The sequence below is a fragment of the Macrobrachium nipponense genome, chromosome 25 (genome assembly GCF_015104395.2).
Source record: "Macrobrachium nipponense isolate FS-2020 chromosome 25, ASM1510439v2, whole genome shotgun sequence".
NCBI classification, from domain to species: Eukaryota; Metazoa; Arthropoda; class Malacostraca; order Decapoda; family Palaemonidae; genus Macrobrachium; species Macrobrachium nipponense.
The window spans coordinates 31,258,854-31,278,853 of NC_087214.1; positions in this window are offsets into that span (position 1 = coordinate 31,258,854).

The window sequence follows — 20,000 nt, forward strand, 5'->3', positions numbered from 1 at the left end:
TTGTGCCACTGTTATTATTCCTTCAGTTTCCTTATTTGAGCGCTCTCCCCTCTGTAACCATTGCCATGTGTCATCGCTGGCTAGTTCTTAATGCTGTCTTATGTATTGTCTGTGCATTGATTTGTTGTGCCATTACTCTGTTCTGTTTGCCGTTCTCCTGTCTCTGTATATTTCTGGGTCTTCATCTACTTTTATCAGTCCTTCTTCCCATGCACTCTTGAGGCACTCGTCTTCACTGGTTTTCAGATATTGCCCTAGTGCTCTGTTCTCGATGTTGACGCAGTCCTCTATGCTTAGTAGTCCTCTCCCTCCTTCCTTTCGTGTTATGTATAGTCTGTCCGTATTTGCTCTTGGGTGTAGTTCTTTGTGTATTGTCATATGTTTCCTAGTTTTCTGGTCTATGCTGCGGAGTTCTGCCCTCGTCCATTCCACTATTCCTGCACTGTATCTGATTACTGGTACTGCCCATGTGTTTATGGCTTTTATCATATTTCCGGTGTTGACTTTTGACTTGAGTATCGCTTTGAGTCTCTGCATATATTCTTTCCTGATCGTGTCCTTCATCTCTTGGTGTTTTATATCCCCTCCTTCCATTATTCCTAGGTATTTGTATCCCGTCTCATCTATGTGTTTGATGTTGCTCCCATCTGGTAGCTTTATCCCTTCAGTCCTTGTTACTTTGCCCTCTTGTATGTTGACTAAGGCACATTTTTCTATTTCAAACTCCATCCTGATGTCCCCAGATACAATCCTTACAGTCTGGATTAGGGTATCTATTTCCTTGATGCTCTTACCATACAGCTTGATGTCGTCCATGAACATCAGATGGTTAATTCTGTTGCCTCTTTTCTTCTGCAGTACTTTTGTCATGGGAATCATGGCTACTACGAAGAGTAGTGGGGACAGTGAGTCCCCCTGGAAGATCCCTCTCCTGATATTAACCTCTGCTAGTCTTATTCCAGAGCTTGTAAGTATTGTATTCCCGTTGCGCATTGTATTTTTGAGGAAGCTGATGGTGTTTTCCTCTGCCCATATATATCCAGGCATTCTATTAGCCATGTGTGTGGTATCATGCCGAAGGCTTTCTTGTAGTCAATCCAGGCCATGCTTAGGTTGGTTTTTCTTCACCTACTGTTCTTCATTACCATTTTGTCTATCAGGAGCTGGTCTTTTGTGCCCCTACACTTCCTTCTGCAGCCTTTCTGTTGATGGGGGATAGTGTTTGTCTCCTCTAGGTAGTTGTATAGCCTTTCACTGATGATACCTGTTAGTAATTTCCACATTACTGGTAATCAGGCAATAGGCCTGTAGTTACTGGCTATATCTTCCTTACTCTTGTCTTTCTGGACTAAGGATGTTCTTTCTGTGGTCATCCATTTGGGCGCATGGTGATTTGTGATACAATGCTGGAATTGTTCTGCTATTCATATTCATATTCATATTATTATTATTATTATTATTATTATTATTATTACTATCACAGTCCTCCAATTCGACTGGGTGGTATTTATAGTGTGGGGTTCCAGGTTGCATCCTGCCTCCTTAGGAGTCCATCACTTTTCTTACTATGTGTGCCGTTTCTAGGATCACACTCTTCTGCATGAGTCTTGGAGCTACTTCAGCCTCTAGTTTTTCTAGATTCCTTTTCAGGGATCTTGGGATCGTGCCTAGTGCTCCTATGATTATGGGTACGATTTCCACTGGCATATCCCATATCCTTCTTATTTCTATTTTCAGATCTTGATACTTATCCATTTTTTCCCTCTCTTTCTCTTCAACTCTGGTGTCCCATGGTATTGCAACATCAATGAGTGATACTTTCTTCTTGACTTTGTCAATCAACGTCACGTCTGGTCTGTTTGCACGTATCACCCTATCCGTTCTGATACCATAGTCCCAGAGAATCTTTGCCTGATCGTTTTCTATCACTCCTTTAGGTTCGTGCTCGTACCACTTATTACTGCAAGATAGCTGATGTTTCTTGCACAGGCTCCAGTGGAGGGCTTTTGCCACTGAATCATGCCTCTTTTTGTACTGGTTCTGTGCAAGTGCCGGGCATTCGCTTGCTATGTGGTTTATGGTTTCATTTTTCGTATTGCACTTCCTACATATGGGAGAGATGTTATTTCCGTCTATCGTTCTTTGAACATATCTGGTTCTTAGGGCCTGATCTTGTGCCGCTGTTATCATTCCTTCAGTTTCCTTCTTTAGCTCTCCCCTCTGTAGCCATTGCCATGTGTCATCGCTGGCTAGTTCTTTAGTCTGTCTCATGTATTGTCCGTGCATTGGTTTGTTGTGCCAGTCCTCTGTTCTGTCTGTCATTCTCCTGTCTCTGTATATTTGTGGGTCTTCGTCTACTTTTATTAGCCCTTCTTCCCTTGCACTCTTTAGCCACTCGTCTTCACTGGTTTTCAGATATTGCCCCAGTGCTCTGTTCTCGATGTTGACGCAGTCCTCTATACTTAGTAGTCCTCTCCCTCCTTCCTTTCGTGTTATGTATAGTCTGTCCGTATTTGCTCTTGGGTGTAGTGCTTTGTGTATTTTATTATTATTATTATTATTTCTAAGGCATTCAATTTATATAGCCTTCTCTGCGCGTGTTATAACCTTGCTATCATCAGCTGGTTACTGGTATATCCTGTTTCCTGAGGTCACATCAATACCCTCACTTCATCTAAGAGTTTCAACATTATCTACAGACTTTACTCATTTTTCTCAATATATTTCCTAATACTTTCTTATATTAGAGTTGTCGAGTGAAGGAATAACTGTATCATATAAGATGATTCTCATTATGTACAATACAGCAATCTGTCTGGGAATATGACCCTAACTCTCTCTCTCTCTCTCTCATCTTCCTCGGTTCACATTCAGCTCTGGGTATAGAAGGTAGAGCGTCACGCCAGATGTCTTCAAAAAAGCTGTCATCAATTCTCCGTTGCACTCTGACGCAAGGTAAACAGTCATATCAATCATTAGTTTACTTATTTATTTATTTATTTACTTATTTATTGCTAGGGTTAATGGACAGAAATATAAATATATAACTCCATTAAGGGACCTACAAAAGAATTTTTTTCTATTTTTTTTTTTACAGAGTATGTTGCTCGATATTAGGAAATACAACCTGCACGCTCTGTGTGTGTGTGTGTGTGTGTGTGTGTGTGTGTGAATATCAGTGAAGTTCCTCAGATTGCTAAAGTTGATAATTGAATGATAATGATCACATAATTATTTGATTCAAGATTGAAGTAATGTAACTGAATTTCTGTGGGTCGTTGTAACTTACTCCTCCCTCTTCAGCTGGGTAACATGCAGTATTTAAAGTCTAATCCCGAATAGGATTGTGAAGTTACAATCTGTATGTCACAATAATTGCAAATTAAATCCAAGGCGGGTAAAAGATGGTGTTTTAAAAATTGTGCTGTTCTCTAATACCTCTCTTATTGGTTGTTTATCTCTGCGTTTCTTCTCTAATAGCCAGAGTTGTCAATAGCAATATTTTAGTTTGTACGTTGTCCGCGAAGTTATTGTTTGCGCTGTGGCACTCATTCCGGTGTTTATGGAAAGCGTAATACATGTACTTTATTCTGTTATATTCAAAAGAAGCATATCAGCAAAGATTCATAATGTTAAGACGAGTTAAATTCGTCACAAAAAATAGTCAGTCAGAGCATCTGAAGCGACTCCGGTGATACTGTCCATATTATGCACGATCATCTTTGTAACCTATCCAATTCCTTTATGTGAAAAATCATGATATCAATATTTTTAATTCAATGAAATTACTTTTGCCGAATAAATCTCAATATACCAATTTAATTGTCTTTAAAAACGGTGCAATGATAGCAAAAAAAGAGCTAATCACAAATCGATCGCAAATGTAATCTCGGACAAAAGTGGTCAACAGAATCTTGCAACTCCAAAGTGGGAGATGACTATAAGCTCTGTACATCTCCCAGACGTATCATTTTACATCGTGGCCTTTACATGATTATTACATTATTATTATTATTTTAAGTAGTGGTAGTAGAAGTATTATTATGTAACATCACTCAAACACAACAATAAAAAAAATGGGCAATATCCTACTCTCTGCCCACCACCATAAAGCTGAAAATTCCTTAAACATTACAGATTATCTGATAAACGTTAAAACGGCCATCTGAACTCGAATTACCGACATTGCAAGCTTGAAGTTATCTGCAATATATCTCAGGTAGCAGCTTTCATTCACAACGAACAATATTCAATGGAACGGCTGATAGACTCATTGTCATTTGTATTTATTCCTTTTTTCCAAAATAAAAAATGGTGAACCTCACACGAGAGGAGACCATTTGATAGTTCGGAAACCAGCACTTCTCCATTAAAATGCCGGTGCCTCGTCCTCCCCCAAGTACCGAAGTGTCTCAGGTGACTGTGACGTCTGCAAAATCGTTACTCGAAACTGGATTGGACCGGAATTCATTTCAGAATCGTGGACTGCAGACGCCATCTATTGACTGCCCGAAGCAAATCGGTGTTCAATCAAGAAACTGTTGTGCTTTTGATAGCGAGCTAAGATAAAATTGTCTCCGAATAAGTGATTGCAATGACGCATAAAAAGTAAAACTTGTCTTCAATTATTTATGCCTATCGGTGCCTAACAATGTAGTATTTGAAGCCAAATGCATGGAATAGCACGAGGAAATTCACGAATTGGGTTCTGGTAATAATTTTACAGCCCTGGATTGTTAGCCGGCGAAAAGTTAAAATTACCAACAACATTTGCATATTCCACATGTTGTTATAGTCTAAATTATAGCAAAACTAGGTGAGATTATAAACAGAAGGTTTCATATTATTATTCTGAGCATTAATCTCGGCCAAACTTTACATAAATGATATATTTCTTTCGGCTCGTAATTTTAATTTTTTCGAGGGTTTGTATGGCCGACTACAGGGGTACAGGTGCACCTACAGGGTGTCAGCACTGAGATTCCTCTTAACTTTTCTCCTGACTAAAATATTCCAGGAAATAATCATTGGATACGTTCTAATAGCTAATTAGATTATGCATCTCATGAAAGCATAAATTTCATTACTTATTAACGTATTTCATCTTGAAGGTAGTGATCAGTTATATAGATTATTTGTCCTTCGAGATTCTCGAAGATTGTGAGATTAAATTATTTCCTAGGTCTGTCATGAGGCCCGAATTTCCTCTATAGTAATATCATATAAAGAAAAACAGTGATAAATATGTCGGGAAATACTCGAAATGACAATGAAACAGATATGGGTCACAGGATTACCAACTGCAACTGCACTTTGAGCCTTTTCTTCAGGAGACATTGGGTTTAATTCTTATGTAGATTGATCGAAATTACATCTGTTTAAGTAATATATATAATTCCATTTTAATTATTCACAGTCTCAGGACTGCTTCTCGATTTCCTATCTTATCCTGGAATTTTAAGGTTGGTAATTTTGAGTAACAAATTCCGACGTATTATATCCTCAATTTTCGAATTCATGCGAATTTTGGTAAACTCGAGACATACTTTGAACCAGAAACAATTAATTGTATTAAATATATCTCCAAAATAGCAAAATTTCGATTAAAACTATATTAACAGGATTCTTGATGTTTGATAGGAAAGTCCTTGATGTGTCATGAATCCAAGCTTTAAGAGGCTTTTAAACGAGAGAATTTTTTGCCTTTTTTCACATCATTTGCTAATTTTTGGATCGAAAATGACGAAGCATTCCTTACGCGGATCAATTAAATCCTTAATTCATTATTTCACCTAGAGAATAGTTCGTCATTTGCCCTTAACTGCGTGTTAAAGCCTCTTTTAAGGTTGGCAATCCTCCTTTCTCCGCGGACAAGGAGCAGCCATTGTTTGTTACCAGAACGAACTCGGTCTTTTGCTGGAAACTTCTCCCGTTCTTCAGAACGTCCCCTTAATATCAAGGTTCAGTTTTAGATATATAAAGCTCCCTTATAATAGTTATAATTTATAGCGATACAGGATTTATTCGTTGTCTTCCTGAAACAGTATATAATAGTTTCGTCTTCAAACTACCAACCTTCATCCCAAGATTGTCATAGCACTCAATAGATGTCTTTATTGTACATTTATTTAGTGTGAATAGGAAGCATAAATCTTCTTTGCATTATCAACAACGCCTTTCGTTATATAATAATATCAATATCTTTATCTTCATAGTGATTTTATTTGATTTATGAAATCTAGTCGCGGGGTAGAAGAGACTACTATAGTTTACCATTAAACTGCTTTTTACGTTTTCTCTGCGGATAGAAAAATTGTCATTATAGAAAATGGTATTTTAGGCTATTGGGAAACTTACAAAAATGAGGTCTCTCTCTCTCTCTCTCTCTCTCTCTCTCTCTCTCTCTCTCTCTCTCTCTCATCTCTATCTCTCTCCAACTATATAATAATAATAATAATAATAATAATAATAATAATAAAAATAATAATAATAATATAAATAATAATAGGGAGGTTTTATGGTGGAGAGAGAGAGAGAAATTAACTACCGAGAACCGAGTGTTGGAATAGCACATATAGAGCTTAGGACAAAGACTAATTACTGGGACCTATGAGGCCATTCGCCGCAGGAAATGAAACTGGAAGTTCCAGACATCTAATTAAAGTTGGTTTATTCTGGCGAAAAAAAACACGAATTTAGACATGAAGCATTTTCCACTATTAGATTAAAGTAATTTCATTATAATTTGTTAATTATAATTTGTTAATAGTTTTGTCCAACCTTTTGATCTTGTTTTAGGTTAAGTTTATTAATAAGCTATTATCGTTTTTTTATTCTTTCATTCATTCTACCATTGATAATGGCAAGTAAATGCGCACTATTTGGCTGTTCTAATACACATGAAAAAACAAAAAACTCCAAAATAAAATAATAAAATACCATCGTTTTCCAAAAGAAAAGCCATACAAAGACCAGTGAGTCCATGTCTGTTGTCGTCCTGACAGAATTAACGTTCGTGTTCTCTGATGTTCCCCATTTAATGAAATTAGTAAGAAATAGTTTATTGACTGGTTTTTTTCCTTAATAATGAAGAGTGTATTTCAGCTTCTAGCAAACGAGAATTACTTAGTAAAACCAAAACAGGCTATGGACTTGCATATAAGATCAATGAAATGTATTTAAATGTAACGGGTCAACAAAGATAGCGCGTTAAATTAGCAGTGCAACGGTGTCTACATCATGTGCCAATTCAGAAAAATATTTAGGCGAAAGGAGACTGTTGAAGTGTCAAAACTGGAGTGAAACGTCCGAATTTATTCTTTTAATAACAATGCTTGGCTCGACATCAGGAATTCTTCATGCATGTATGGAGAGTTTGGTAAAAGCACTGCTTTTGGTATTGATGTAGAAATATATGTATATATATATTATATATATATATATATATATATATATATATATTATATATATATATATATATATATATCCTTCTGGAGAAAGGAACAATTTTTTTCATATAAACCCCCATTGCTTTATTTAATGTTAAAAGCCTCTCATAGTATTTGGCTTAGCTGCTGACACAGATTATCCAATATTGCCTTGAACATTTATTTGGGTGTATAAGGCCATGGATGGTCACCATGATCATCCAAATGCAGTGAATTTTAAATTCAGGCATAAAAATTTGTTGTTAGGGAAGGAAATGAAGGAGATAAGTGGAAAGTAATATCACCTCAGTTGAAAAATCCCTTGAATTTCCCAATGAAGGTGAGTATCTAACAAAGGAAAGGGAGTTAGTCATTAGAAATATGTCTAACAGCACATGTTTAGAAATTCAGATACTGATTTAGGAAAAGATGTTTTTCATAAAGAAAACCTTTTGAGAGCAAACACAGAAATAAAAGATATCAAGGGAGAATTGAGAGGAGGCTCATAAATATATTGGGGGATATATTGTCAAAATATTTTGAGTGAAATACCCTGGGTTAGTAAATAAGAAAAAAGAAGTACCAAGGACTGATACTTGGACAGACTGTGCAAGTAGGGGGGAGTTGCATGTACCTTCTAGTCATTTTTTTTCACAGTTAGTAATAATGCGGGAAATCTTTAATGCTGTACACGGGAAAGCACTCATAAGGGCAAACATTGTTTTAAAAAGCTTTTCTTTGAATTGACGAAGTCTAATATTGAAGTTCCTGACGATGTTATAGCTTTTTATGTAAAGATGTCCGTATATTTTCGAATGAGATATCTTAATAATTTGATAAAGTATAGGAAATGTCAAGGCAACCATGCAGAGGGGCACTTGGTAAAAGATAAAGTTTGTAACTAAATAAAATATTTTCAAAATGCAAATGTTGTTTTATTTACATTCTTTTGACACTTGAAAGATCACATTATCAAAAACATTCTCTTCTAAAAAGATTCTTGACGGTGTGTTAGACTTACGTTCTTAATGGTTCTCACCACCGCGCTCCCTCAGATGACGTAGGTGCGCAGAAGAGGCTTAAAATTGGGACGCTGTTCTATCTGGACCGTGGGGTGGTGATACGAGACGGAGTTAGTTAGAGTTCTTACTCACAGCCTGACGCTTTGCCACTTAATTTATGATCACTTCTTCCGTTTTTGTAAGGAGATTATATTTTGGATCACGGCTTATCTAAACCTTCGCTGCCCTGTGTGTGGTCGCTGGTGTTTGGTTACCAGCGGCATTCGCCAGTCACGCCCCTTCCCTCGTTTGTCGAAGGATTTTCGAACGAGTTGGCCCGTATCATCCATCACAGAACGGTGCAGTTTGTGGCGTGCGAGATCCGTAGAGGTCCCGGATTCTCGGAGGCTACCACCCTCGGAGTCCCTGAGGTACTTTGGGGTGCCTATAGGCATTGCAGCTGGAGCAGTTTGATCCATTCATCAGCGTCAGTGAGTTCTTGGAACTCGTGGAGACAGGTGGGGCGACTTTCTACAGGTATGAGATGTTTTTATAGCGAAGACGATCGTGGATCGCTGGGGGTATCTGTAGATTTGCACGCCCCTGTTTGCAGTACGGTCTTCTGGACCTTGTATGGCCTGATGAGCTGATCCACTAAGCCTCTCGTAGTTATTACTTATTTTTTATTTGTAAGGTTATTTTCGTATTTTATACTTTATTAACTGAACATTTTCAACATTATTATAATTATTCTTAGCATATATCCTGGTCACTAAATTAGATTTTCAGTGCAATTTAGTTTGTATGTGTTAGGTAGAAGTATTATTAAGTTTCCCCTCGTATTTTCTCTTGCTTCCTTCTACCTAATTTAGTTTCTTAGGTTAGATTTATCTGGCCAGTAATTTGGAAGGTACCTGCCAGAAGTGTCATATTTAAAATTCCTGTTTTTTGGCTTAAGGTTCAATTTAGTTATAGGTGATCTTTTAAAGATCTTAAGGTTGGGTTTCCCTTGATTTGTATATTCATTTTTTTTTTTATTATTGTTACCAACCATTACCTTTTCTTTTGTGTAATAAAAATAATTATGTAAACTTTTGTTGAGGGTGTTTGCTCTTTTGTTCCTAAGTTGCTGTTACATTTTTACTTTTATTTTAATTAACTTAAAGGTTTATACTCAAAGGTTTATACTCAAATGCTTTAGTCTTCTGTCTTCCAAAGTATCTTCATAATGGATGGTAATAGCCACAAATAAAATAAACCTCTCAAATGAATTATCAAAAGACAGTAACAGAAGTGGACCAAGGACATAGAGGACGACAGACTCACAAAGATATTTCCATTCCTGGAATGGTCGGGGGTTGGTGTGTAATAAAGAAAAAAAAAAAGAAAAAAAAAAATTCATGACTTTTGTCATTTCCGTTTCCAGACCCTGGCATTGACAAAGGCCTCACCCAGGGGAGCCGCCCCTAAATCCCGTCCCATGACAGGGAGGGTCGAGGGGAAAGCATTTGGTACAATGTTGACCGGGGTTTGCTGAATATGCTGACCCCCGCTCTCCAGTAATAATAATAATAATAGTAAATAATTAATAATAATAATAATAATAATAATAATAATAATAATAATAATAATAATAGTAATAATAATAATAATAATGGTGGTGATATATAGGTAGTAGATTGCTTTCAAACATGTAGTGTTGAATGTTACTTCTGCATCAGCTGCATTCAATTTATATAAGGTGTTCTATATCTTTCTAATAACTAGTTTTGGAAAGATGGAAAAAAATCTATAAATTTAATACATATGATCATCTACTACTACTACTACTACTACTACTAACTACTACTACTACTACTACTACTACTACAATAATAATAATAATAATAGATACCCTAATCCAGACTGTAAGGATTGTATCTGGGGACATCAGGATGGAGTTTGGAATAGAAAAATGCGCCTTAGTCAACATACAAAAAGGCAAAGTAACGAGAACTGAAGGGATAAAGCTACCAGATGGGAGCAACATCAAACACATAGATGAGACTGGATACAAATAACTGGGAATAATGGAAGGAGGGGATATACAAGAGATGAAGGACACGATCAGGAAAGAATATATGCAAAGACTCAAGGGCGATACTCAAGTCAAAACTCAACGCCGGAAATATGATAAAAGCCATAAACACATGGGCAGTGCCAGTAATCAGATACAGCGCAGGAATAGTGGAATGGACGAAGGCAGAACTCCGCAGCATAGATCAGAAAACCAGGAAACATATGACAATACACAAAGCACTACACCCTAGAGCAAATACGGACAGACTATACATAACACGAAAGGAAGGAGGGAGAGGACTACTAAGTATAGAGGACTGCGTCAACATCGAGAACAGAGCACTGGGGCAATATCTGAAAATCAGTGAAGACGAGTGGCTAAAGAGTGCATGGGAAGAAGGACTAATAAAAGTAGACGAGGACCCAGAAATATACAGAGACAGGAGAAAGACAGACGAACAGAGGAGACAGAGGACTGGCACAACAAACCAATGCACGGACAATACATGAGACAGACTAAATGACAGACTGAACAGAGGACTGGCACAACAAAAAACCAATGCACGGACAATACATGAGACAGACTAAAGAACTAGCCAGCGATGACAATTGGCGATGGCTACAGAGGGGGGAGCTAAAGAAGGAAACTGAAGGAATGATAACAGCGGCACAAGATCAGGCCCTAAGAACCAGATATGTTTCAAAGTATGATAGATGGAAATAACATCATCTTCCCATATGTTAGGAAGTGCAATACGAAAAATGAAACCATAAACCACATAGCAAGCGAATGCCCGGCACTTGCACAGAACCAGTACAAAAAGAGGCATGATTCAGTGGCAAAAGCCCTCCACTGGAGCCTGGGCAAGAAACATCAGCTACCTTGCAGTAATAAGTGGTACGAGCACCAACCTGAAGGAGTGATAGAAAACGATCAGGCAAAGATCCTCTGGGACTATGGTATCAGAACGGATAGGGTGATACGTGCAAACAGACCAGACGTGACGTTGATTGACAAAGTCAAGAAGAAAGTATCACTCATTGATGTCGCAATACCATGGGACACCAGAGTTGAAGAGAAAGAGAGGAAAAAGTGGATAAGTATCAAGATCTGAAAATAGAAATAAAAAGAAGGATATGGGATATGCCAGTGGAAATCGTACCAAAATCATAGGAGCACTAGGCACGATTCCCAAGATCCCAAATGAAAAGGAATCTAGAAAAACTAGAGGCTGAAGTAGATCCAGGACTCATGCAGAAGAGTGTGATCCTAGAAACGGCACACATGTAAGAAAAGTGATGGACTCCTAAGGAGGCAGGATGCACCCGGAACCCCACACTATAAATACCACCCAGTCCGAATTGGAGGACTGTGATAGAGCAAAAAAAAAAAAAAAAAAAAAATAATAATAATAATAATAATAGCCATTAGTGGTAGCAACATTAATAACAATTATCGTGGTCATCATCAACACAACAGGTACATAACTACAATTAACAATCATTTTAGCATAAATCTAATAAAGATGTACATTACACCGATGGAAAATAAAGGAAAATATGCAAAGTGTCATCGATAAATGCAAAAGCAGACAAACTGAACAGAAATCAGGGACGCAGGAGAGAAAACCAAATCAAGAGAGAGAGAGAGAGAGAGAGAGAGAGAGAGAGAGAGAGAGAGAGAGAGAGAGGGAGGGAGCCGGCGGGAGGGAAGATGCAGGGAAAAAAAAAGTCCAAGACTTGGAACGACGGAAACGGAAGTGCCAAGTAACGCGGAATGAGCCAGCACAAAAAAGACAACGGGAACGAAAGGGAGGAAGTGAAGGAAGAAGCGAGGAAAATGGAAGCGGAAATAAGACGACAATTTGGAAGAAGCGACGAATACGAAGATGGAGGCCTTCCACGACTTCCACTTCTTCCTCCCTCACGCTTCTGGGTAGGTGCTTTTCAAGAAGAAGAGAAGAAGAAGAAGAAGAGAGAGAGAGAGAAGAGTTATTCGACATGCAAAACCAATTTGCTTTACATGGGATGCATAAACTAATATATACATATACATATACTACATAACATACATATATATATATACATATATATATATATATATATATATATATACATAAAAAAATCTCTCTATGGTAAGGATTTACGAGGAGAATATATCAGAAAACAGTGACAAACCCACTATAACTGAAAATGTACTTTTAATAACAATTAGTAAGGAAATTAAAGTCACAAACAGAACATTAAACAATTTACGGACGCATTACACAAAAGCAAAGATTCGCCATACAGTATTTCATCAAGACTACTCATCACTAATCACTGCAGTTTACAGTATAATACCCAAGTCCACAAAGCTTTACATCAACACGACATATAATTCACTGTAACATCAAAAAGTTAGTGGGCAACCAACGTTACCATCACACAAGAAAACGTCCAAATGGATAAACAACACATTACCATATATTCCTCAAAACTTGATACACTATTATAATCACTTGTTTGTTGCAACTCCAACGAAAATCATCGTTTTGGGCCTTTATATACCCGACTCCACGCTAGACATTCATGACTAAATAATCGGTACATTATCCTTGGTGACTACTGCCTACGCCAAGCGCTACTGCCATCTGTTGTCTAGTGTACACTTTTTTTATGCAAATATCAATTTTCAACCTTTTCTGCAATTTTACATTCAATAAATCAATATTCCTTTACACATTCCCCCCCTTTTAACTCCGAGGCTCTCTCCACAGTCCATGCTGAATTTTCACTCGTACAGTCTTGAACATTAGCTACTTCCATTCAGCAACTATCAGAGACTGCCACGTCGTTGGTAACAAGCACTTTCCTTTAAATAATCAACAGATCTAGAGAGAGAATCTGCAATGACATTTTCTTGTCTGCTATATGGTGAAGATCTAGTTTGAATGGTTGCAAAAATAAAGACCATCTTATAATTCTCTTATTGTTGTGCTTACATTTATTAATAAAGGTTAAAGGGTTATTATCAGTATATACGTCTATTTCAATATTACTGTTAAGCAAGCATATCTCAAGGTGCATTAAACTCAAAATTAAACTTAGAGCTTCTTTTTCAATAATACTGTAATTTAACTGGTGGCTATTATATTTCTTTGAAAAGTAAGATACAGGGTGTAAAACACCATTATGTTCCTGTAATAATACACTGCCAGCTCCTACTTCACTGGAGTCTACCTGTAACTTGAATGATAGATTAAAGTCTGGGGATTTCACCACTGGCTTAGACATTAACATGAGCTTAAGTTTATTAAAGGCATCGTCACATTCCTTTGACACAACAAACTTCACATCCTATTTCAGCAACTCTGTTAATGGGTAGGCTACATCTGAAAAGTTCTTACAAAATTTTCGTAATACCCCACTGTTCCCAAAAATTTCATCACTCCACGTTTAGATGTAGGGAGGGTCAAATTCTTTATGACCTCAATATGACAATCAACAGGTTTCACTTGGCCACTTCCTATTTCATGTCCTAAATATTGAACAGTAGTTTTTCCAAATTCACATTTGGCAAGGTTTATCGTAACATTGAATTCTAATAACCTCTTAAAAACATCATACTTTTTTTATGTGATCTTCCCAGGTTTCTCCAACTATGATAATGTCATCCAAATAAACAAATACACCTTCGAGATCCTTCAAGATATAATTCATCTGACGTTGGAATGTCAGAGGTGCATTACATAAACCAAATGGCATTACCTTATAATTATAAAGTCCATGGGGTGTAACAAATGCAGCAATATTCCTGCTGTTTTTGTCTAACTCAATTTGATAGTATCCTTTCAATAAATTAATTTTACTTAAAAAAGGAAACTTTGCTACATTATCAATTATATCTTCTACTCTGGGCATAGGATATGAATCTTTTATAGTTACATTATCTACCTTTCGATAGGTCTGTACACATTCTTGCACTTCCGTCAGGTTTGTCGACTAGAATACATGGGCTAGCCCATTCACTATGGCTTTCCTCTGCTAGTCAGTGTTTCAGTTAATAAGCACTTCGTCTTTAACTGTTGTTGTTGCCTCGGTGACATTCTGTATGGACGCTGACTTATTGGAGTCTCTTCTCTCAACCTGATTTTATGCTGTACTCCTTTTATCCTTTTAGGATGGTCTGAAAACAGATCTGAAAAGTTCTGAATTAGCACTTTAAAATCATGCTGCTGTTCATCAGATAAATGAATACATAACTTCCTAAATTTTTCATCATCACTCAAATAATCTGTATTTTTTAATCTAATTTCAATTTCTTCAACGTCTTTTTCATCATCCTCTTTTGCAATTGACAACACTCCACTGGATTCGTTATACTTCTTTAACTTGTTAATATGGAAAGTTTTAACTCCTCCGTCCTGTAGGAAATTGAATTCGATAATTAACATCACTTGCTTTTTCCTTCACCGTGCAAGGTCCTATATACTTCTGGTTAAAAACCTTACCAGCTGTAGGGAGATACACTAGAACCTTATCTCCTATGTCGAGTTCACGTTTTGCAGCCTTTTTGTTGTAGTTTCTTTTCATCTCTTCTTATACTACATTTCTTGTAACGTGATATATTCCTTCTCATCTGAAATCAACTGATTCTTTATCACCTCCATGGGTGACCTTACCTGATGGACATATACTAACTGAAAAGGAGAATAACCCAACGATGAATGTACGCTATCACGAACGGCAAATAGCAGCATTGGTATGTGTTATAACCCTTCCTTTTCATTTTCACAACAGTACGTGCGAAGCATGGTTTTGAAGGTTCGATGAAATCGTTCGACCACTCCTTGGCTCTGTGGGTGATAAGGAGACGATAAACAATGCTTAATATTCTGACAGGCTAAAAATGAGGTAAACTTTCTAGACGTAAAGTTGGTTCCTTGGTCGGTTTGAACTTTTGGCAAACCTACCAGCGAGAAGAACTTGTTAAGCGCTTCAATTATCTTACCAGCACTCACAGTTCTTAAAGGAATAGCCTCTGGAAATCTGGTAGCACAACACAATTGTCAGCAAATACTAATTACCTTTGCTAGACCTAGGCAGAGGTCCTACACAAAACCAGTTTCTCAAAGGGTTTCTCTGGAACTTCAATGGGTTGTCAATGGCATCACCCTTAGGGTCATGTTGAGCTTTACCTACTTTTTGACATAAATCACAATTTTTACAATATTCACTACAATCTTTCTGCATCTTAGGCCAAAAATAATACATTAATAATTTCTCATAAGTTTTGCTTATACCTAAATGACCAGAATAACTACAGTCATGAGCAATACTAGAACAAAATTACTAATAGCTTACTTGGAATGACCACTTGTTCTACATCATTAACATTTCTACTCTTGAACTTCCTCATTAGGATTCCATCCTTTAAAAAGTAACACTTGCCTTCCTTCTCGATATCATTTATATCAACAAGGGCATTATCTCTTATTACCTTCAAATTATCATCTTCAATTTGAGATTTAACAAATTCTTCCTTATTAACTTTCAGCATTCGCAAAGGAGTACTGACTTTACTTACTTGTAGTGTTTCCGGACTATCTTTAAACAAGTTTTGTAAATCCAAACCGTCGTCATCATTTACCTTTCCTTCGGCACTCTTACTTCTTGTAGTAACTGCACAAGCAGGAAATAAGTTTGGAAATGTACATTCAACTTCTGTAATAGATGAGAATTAACGGGTCTTTCTGTCAAAATTGGATTACTGCTACCAAAAACTTTGTCTCCACATACATCATTTCCAAGAATTAACTCTACTCCTGACACTGGGATTTCTCTCACCAAAGCAATTTTAACATATCCCGAAATTAACGGAGTTTCTAACCTTACTTTACTAATGGAGCTGAAATTCAGGTCCAAACCCACGCAGAAGTACATACTCTCCAGTATCCTTCCACTGGTCATACATATTTCTTATCATTACAGACTTTACCGCTCCGGTATCTCTTAACCACCTTACTTTTCCTTTTTTTCAACACAAGGGAGGTGTAACCAACCATCTCCCATAAATGGGTCATACAATTCAGTACCTTTGGATGTGGACTTCTCTTCAGTTAGTCTCACTCCATTTTCTTTTACAATATCCTCAATACAACCAACATTACTAACATTTTGAACATCATTGTTACCTATTTTGTAACCTATATTCTCATCAACATCACATATATTATTACTGTAGATGCTATCGTTACCATACCTCTTACCTGGCCTAAGGGGAGAAGCAAACAAACAAGGACCTCTGTCACCACATGCTTGTGGTTGATTCAACAATGCAATGGTATTTTCAGGTTTATGATCATCTTAAAATGTACAGTTTATCTTTAACTTTATTTACCACTTGAATTGGACGGTTTATTGTGCGATGTGGACAACTCCTACTGATGTGTCCTGGTTTGCCACAACTGAAACATACAAAATCTCTAAATTTTCGCCTATATTTTGGTAACTAGGTGTAAACTGATCATTTACACTGGATCCTGCTTTTCCAGCACTAACACTAGGACCAGAACTATATTGACTTGCCCCTCTACCGCCTCTATTAAAGGATTTATTATCGACTCCACGAGATGATACCTGTTAACTCGTAGTCTTACCTTGTGCCTTGTTAATTTTGCCGCTCTTTCCCAAAACTCTGCTCCTTCCAACTTTTTAGGAGTGACGTCAGTATAATATAGCTTATGGGTCCAATGCATAATTATCAGACAATCTAATGGCTTCATCCACATTATCTACATCATGTTCATCCAAATATGTTTTAATAAGTGGATTAATACCATCCTTGAACTGCTCAAGCAAGACAAGTTCCTGAAGTTTACCGAAATCACCATTAACTTCTCGGGCATTCATCCACCTATCATACCACAGGCGTTGTTCCCGTGCATACTCCATAGGAGTACGACTGTCTTTTTATCCAGCTTCTGAACTTCTCTCTATACCTCTCTGGCACCCATTCATAAGCTTTCAAAACTTCAGATTTAACTCTCTCATAATCCTTAGAATCATCTAAAGATAAGGCAGCAAATACTTCCCTAGCCTTTCCTCGAAAGGAGGTTTGAACCAACGTGCTCCATGACTTTCTCGGCCATTCACGCTGTTCTGCTACTTTCTCAAATTGTAAAAAAATGCATCCACTTCATTTTCAACAAAAATTGGTACACTTTTTACTGCATTGTCTACTCCAAAATATTTTGGTATTTCTCTGGACTTTTCTTCTACTTCAAGTTTCTTCATCTCTAGCTCTATCCTCTTTTGCTCAACTTCAGCTTCTACCTTCTTTTGCTCAATCTCTTTCTCAGCTTCTATCTTCCTAACCTTTTCAGCTCTCTCATTTTCTAACTTCTTTAGTTCAACAGCTTTCTCATTCTCTAATCTAACTATTTGCAAATGAATCTGCATCTGCTCAACACTCATCCCTTCATAAAAACAAGTTTTGGACTTTTTGGTTTAACTTTGCGTGACTTGGTTTTTTCACGTACGGCTTTGACACCTTCCTCTTCACTTGCACTACCCTCTGTATTATTCTCACTAGCGCTTTGCTGGCTATCAGCTTCTTCCTCTTCCCAATTCATTAGTAACAACCCTTCCTTATCAGACAAAATGCCTAAAGTCATTAGCGCCTCACTTACTTTATTTGAGATTTCTTGCTTCCTTGCAGATTCCGATACTTCTACATTATGGTACCTAGCTAGAACTATCCAGTCTATTTTAGTTATACCTTCTAACTTTTCACCACTAGGACTACGTATGAAATCTTTCAAATCAAACATCTTTAATAACCTGCTCAAAATAACACAGCAAGACAAATATTATAGCACTAACAACTATCCACCACTCTCCCCCCCTCTCTAAAGTACATGGAAGTACTGAAAGCAATTAACAGTAGGATACGTCAAATTATGGTCGACAGAATGCGCTAACACGAATGATAATTTTTGGTTTCGTTCAACAAGGATAATGTTATAATGATTAGGAATACGCTCGACATGAATAAAGCAACAATTAATAAGGATACTTTCGGGTTTCGTTCGATAGAATGATTAAACACTGAGTATGGATACGTTAGAGTTTCGTTGGTAGAATGAGCAAAAATTAGTAGGGATACGTTCATGTTTCGTTCGACAGGATGAGCAAAGAATGAGTAGGGATACGTTCGGGTTTCGTTCGACAGGCCCCCATGTAACATAAAAAAAAAATCTCTCTATGGTAAGGATTTATGAGGAGAATATATCAGGAAACAGTGACAACCCACTATAACTGAAAATGTACTTTAATAACAATTAGTAAGGAAATTAAAGTCACAAACAGAACATTAAACAAATTACGGACGCATTACACAAAAGCAAAGACTCGCCATACAGCACTTCATCAAGACTACTCATCACTAATCACTGCAGTTTACAGTATAATACCAAAGTCACAAAGCTTTACATCAACACAACATATAATTCACTGTAACATCAAAAAGTTAGAGGCAACCAACGTATCATCACAAGAAAAACGGTCCCAAATGGATAACAATACATTACCATATATTCCTTAAAACTTGATACACTATTATAATCACTTGTTTGTTGCAGCTGCAACGAAAATCATCGTTTTGGGCCTTTATATACCCGACTCACGCTAGACATCCATGGACTAAATATCATTTTTCGGTACATTATCCTTGGCGACTACTGCCTACGCCAAGCGCTACTGCCATCTGTTGTCTAGTGTACACACTTTTTTTATGCAAATATCAATTTTCAACCTTTTCTGCAATTTTACATTCAATAAATCAATATTCCTTTACAATATATATAATATATATATATATATATATATATATATATATATATATATATATATACATATATATATATATATATATATATCTATATATATATATATATATATATATATATATATATATATTATATATTAATTATATTATATAATATATTATATATATATTATATATATATAATATATGTATATAATAATATATATATAATATTATATATATATATTGTACGGTACGGTACAGTTCAGGTACAGAAAAAATGGTCAAATTCCGTACCTTACCTTACCTTAGGCTTGGATATATCACTTAGCATTACTGCTAATGCATATTTGGCCTTTATGAACGTTGAGGAATTTTTTTTTCATTTATAGTACAATAAAGGTACGGAATTACGGTACGTCTTTACCGTACTGTACGGTACGGAAAAATGATTGAGGGTACGTTACAAAATTACAGTACGGTATTTTAGCTAGGTACCAAGTACGGAAAAAACATTCCGTAACGTACCGTACTACCAGCCTTGCATAGTGAGGGTTAAAACTTTGGTAGGTTTTTTGTTTTCCTTTTTAGTGTTTAAAGCAAGTTAAAACTATATGTGTGTGTATAATATAAAATAATATATATATATATATATATATATATATATATATATACATATATATATATATATATATATATATATAT